Source organism: Stegastes partitus, unplaced genomic scaffold (assembly GCF_000690725.1).
Source record: "Stegastes partitus isolate 25-593 unplaced genomic scaffold, Stegastes_partitus-1.0.2 Scaffold340, whole genome shotgun sequence".
NCBI classification, from domain to species: Eukaryota; Metazoa; Chordata; class Actinopteri; family Pomacentridae; genus Stegastes; species Stegastes partitus.
In genome coordinates this window covers 70,574-75,141 of record NW_007578071.1, presented here as the reverse complement: position 1 = coordinate 75,141, position 4,568 = coordinate 70,574, and the positions used below count along the sequence as shown (strand labels likewise).

Below are 4,568 nucleotides of genomic sequence, written 5' to 3'. Positions count from 1 at the left end.
CTGAGGCATTTCCAACGACACGGCCCTACAGCGAAAGGTCTGTCGGGATAGACCTCAGTGCTCCCTGCCTGACACCACTCAGCCAGGTACCTCTACACCAGGTCAATGCTCACCTCTGGAGTGGATCCTGACTGAGACCCCGGGATCAGGAGGTCCCCCTTTGCTGCAGCACCAACCTGCAGAACAACACGGGTTAAAGGGAGGATGTGTTGACCAATTAGAACACCACATTTCATCGACCACAGCCACATGGATCACGTTCATCTAAGCCAGGGTAGAACAGTGAGTCAGCAAAGTGTAATGAATCCAAAAGAATCCAGCCTGAGCCATGCAGTCGACAGGATTTACTGCACAGAATCAGCATCTATTCAGACATCGGCTGGCTGTTGCGGTCCACTTCCGCTCATAGTGGAGCTACAGTAAATAGAACTGCCAGCTGCAGCACCTTCTTCCATTCAGTCCTCCATGATTCCCCAAAAACGGCACTGATCCCAGTTTCAAGCCCCATGAGGTGTCCCTGAATAGCCCCACATGCTAACCAGTACAGAAGGATGCTGTGTCTCAACACCCATACCAGGACTCCAGACACAGTGTCATGGAGACCAACGATGCCAGAGGTTGACTTCTTCTAGCACTGGCTTTTGAACAAACCAGCTGATGACCAGCTGGCTGCAGATACCACACAGTGCTGTCATTGTGCACCAGAGGAGCACCAGCTTTCTTCTGAATGTCAACAGACAGTGGTAGCCCTTACCTTCAGTCACATCCACTCAGGGCAGCCATGAGTTGGTTGTGTTACCACTGTAGTTCATAGCTGTGTCCTCTGGACTGACGACTGTGCAGAGGGCTGGGGCAGCGAGGACACCTACAGGGGCAGAGACCAGATGTCGTGAGAACGGGTTTCCAGGACTGCTGGCATACACAGCCATTAGTCAGCAGGTTGTTCAGAGAGGCAGCTGTCACTCACACGTCAGAGCAGTTGAACATATGAAGCCAATCATCATAACTTCTAGTTACTAGCATACCGTTTGTGTAACACGACTTACCAGGCAGGACCACAGCCATCTCCAACACCTGGTGGACAACAGAACAGGTAAATATGCTGACACTAACAACATCTGCCACTTGCAAATCCCAGCAGCTGTTGGTTCCCATCAGTAACACTGCTGCAGAGGATTGGCAGCAGTGGGTTGCAAGAGAATCAGTTGCTCTGTGCACTGTATGTGCTGTACAGCCCACCTGGCAGGACCACAGCTCACACGGTGCCAAGACAACATCAGCAGAACCACATGATCTCCATGGAGCTCCTTTCCATCTAATTAGATGTAACGTGTCTGCTGTCAGGCTCCTGCTTTGATTATTGTCCTGAGGCGTGTCCTGACTCCCCACAAGCACATCGACACCTCATCAGCAACCCAGATACTCCAAATGTTCACTCTGAAGACAGCTTTTGTACACAAAAGCATTGACATATTAGTCTGTAAAGAACGGAGAAACTGACCTTCAGTACCAGAGCGGCAGCACAAACCCAGAGACACCAGCTCCCCGTCAGCAGTCAGCCAACATCCTGCAAGACAAAGGCTGCTTTAATCTGGAGAAGCTGCAGACTTGTGGTGTCTTTAAAGCAACGTATATCCCAGGTAGGAGCTACGTTCTGTGCCTGTGCCAGGCCTCATTGTCACCGTTCAGCAACCAGCAGTGCAGAGGTGAAAGCAAAACCTGATGTCCTGTAGCCACGGCCGCCTGGGATCCGCCACCACACAGGAAAACCCCACTGGGTCAGCGCCGTGGCGTTGGGACCAGACCCATGAGGGTTTCCATCTAACTATCGGATCTTTTGGAAATGTCATTTTCCTCTAAATCAGATGTGTTTACAGCCACACTGGAAGGTGTCCCTCAGTACTAAAGCCTCCACAGAGCTCTGACCTGATGCCACATCAGAACCAACAGCCACACCAGCTGCAGGACGCCTTTAATGCAGCCCATCATAACAGTAACCCACTGGATGTTCTGGATGTTCTGGTCCTGGGGGTGCAGAGGACTCATGGTTTACTCCTGCATCTATGTATGAGCTGAGCTTCACTGGTTCTGGTGCTGAGCTGTTATCAATGAAAGCAGTCTACCCCTAAATGTACTATATTTATAATCCTATATTAATGCTACATCTATTATATTCATAACCCTATAGTAACGCTGTATTTTTAGGGTCCGAGGACCCCTACTTGCTGCAGCAAGCAGGGGTCCTTGCCCACAGTTGGTCATCTACACAAAAAACTAAAGGTCCTACAGCTTTAAAACTGACACTGAGGGCTTCCTAACAAGATTTCCTACAAAAATATGTTGTTTTTACACACATTTGCTGAAAATTGTGGCTGTATGGGAGAGTTAAAGTGAGAGAAAGCGAGTAAAACTCTCAGCTCTCTCACATGCTGAACGATGACATCATCACAGGTCAGTGCAGCTGGTCATGTGACTCACTGACAGGCTGAGGCTGAGGAGAGAGAGAAAAATGGCTCCTACTTAAAGCAGGCTTCACTTGAAGAACGGTCAGACGGGCATGAGGGTCCAACGCAGACCGAGGACCCGACCAACGCTGCTTGCAGCTTTAATTTATATTTATAACCCTATATTAATGCTATATTTTCTATATTTATAGCCCTGTATTAATGCTGTATGTAGAGATGTGCTGGAGGACTCTGGACATTAGTCAGGATGAGCTGCATGACCTGCGTGTGCCACTAAACTGCTAAATGACTGTTATCTCAGTTGTGTTTGAATCAGCCTGTTGTAGAAGTATGCGCTGGTTGTCGGTGGTCGCGGCCCCTGCTGCGGGACTATTTACTGAATCTGAAAGTTTCATGAAAAACCAAACGACTGATGCGCGCCAAACGACTCGTGTCGAGTCTTCAGGGTGAGCACGCGGAGCATCGGGCTGCAGGCAGATTGGTGGCTAAGCTACTAACCCTAACCAGCTAGGTGGCTAAGCTACAAACCCTAACCAGCTAGGTGGCTAACCTACCTAACCCTAAGCCTCCAGGTGGCTAAGCTGCCTGGAGGAGGACGTGGAGGCCACAGCCGAGAACATCCACCTTCAGCTGCTAAACCCGACCACCACCTGTCTGTCCCGTATCGTGTCCGCTCAGAAGCGGCTGACCAACTTCGCTGCTCCAACTCACCCATCGTGCTCACTCTGCAGGCAAGAGACGGAAAGAGGAGTGGCAGGCGTGCAGCACCGGCATTTATAAGATGTGTTACGACAGTTGAAGCCGCTTTACGATAGATGCGTTCAAGGCAACTGGGAAATCTGAAACTGCAATGAGTGAGAGCTGGACCCGAGGATGTGATGGATCAACTGAAACTGGAGCCAAACGTGTGAAGAGCAGACACAGCTGTAGTCCCGGTACCAGTAAAAGCACATACTCAGGTAGCAGTGATGCTCCCTGTCAGGATGACCTGAACCCTACTATATTACCTCTGATTCTAGCAACATTTGGAGATAAATCTCAGGCTAGCGTCCAGAAAACGACTGTGTTGTCGATGAGTGAAGTGAAAGCTTGTCAGTATGTTCGTGTCCTTACACCTTCACATTTAGGCTTTAAACTGACTACAAAACTGACTTGTCCTTCTCTACCTTCTCTAACCAGACAATGTTGTTCACATTCATGTCTCTCTGTGTGTCTATATCTATATATCGATATCTATATATGTATACTTCACTTGCCAAGCCAGTAAAGCTGATTCTGACAGAACACATGGCCAGGACACCAGACAAAGAAGCTGCAAATTCTGAAATGTGTATGCTTCACACACAACGTTGACCTGGCAGCACAGAAGATTGACACAATCACCAGACTTCAAAGTAGACACCAAAAAAATTGACCTCAGGAGAAACATGGTCACCATGTTGTCTCTGTAGCTGTCAGCCCGACCCGTGTTTCTGCTGAACATTTCGTCACAGTGAAGCTGACCTTTGGGATGTAAAAAGTTATCACTTCATGATTTTATAGGGTCACACATTCCTGTCAAATGCTGTCATTATTAGTATACCAATTCTTAAGTTATGGTGCAAAACATGTTTTCTAAGGTCACAGTGACCTTGACTTTTGACAACAAAAATTCTGATCAGTTCATCCTAAAATCAATGAGACTGTTTGTGCCAAATCTGAAAACAAACTAAGAAAAAAAGACAAAATATATTGAGTTCATCCTGAGGTATAGCAGTCACAGCAATGGGACAAACAACCTGAAAACAGCTGTTGTGAACACAGACACATAAGGGCTGACAACTGAATGACATCGGTGACCCACATCGTCTACCTGCAGCCTGTAATAGCCCACATCATCTACCTGCAACCTGTAACAGCCCACATCATCTACCTGCACCCTGTAACAGCCCACATCATCTACCTGTAGCCTGTAACAGCCCACATCATCTACCTGCACCCTGTAACAGCCCACATCATCTACCTGTAGCCTGTAACAGCCCACATCATCTACCTGCACCCTATAAAAGCCAACATCATGTACCTGCACCCTGTAACGGCCCACATCATCTACCTGCAACCTGT

General features: G+C 48.2%; 1 long non-coding RNA gene across 2 annotated transcripts in view; it reads right to left on the bottom strand.

The window, feature by feature from the left end:
• LOC103358887 (uncharacterized) overlaps window positions 1–3,226 on the bottom strand; it is an 8,228-nt gene extending 5,002 nt beyond the window's left edge. Inside the window, exons 1-5 of one of the 2 annotated variants that reach the window (XR_520281.1) lie at window positions 3,177–3,226; window positions 1,502–1,567; window positions 1,047–1,074; window positions 755–865; window positions 114–176 (exon numbers count right to left, since the gene is read on the bottom strand). This is a non-coding gene — a long non-coding RNA (uncharacterized LOC103358887). The remainder of the gene's footprint in view (window positions 1–113; window positions 177–754; window positions 866–1,046; window positions 1,075–1,501; window positions 1,568–3,176) is intronic. The other variant, XR_520282.1, reaches the window with a different exon arrangement.
• Window positions 3,227–4,568: the final 1,342 nt, after the last annotated feature.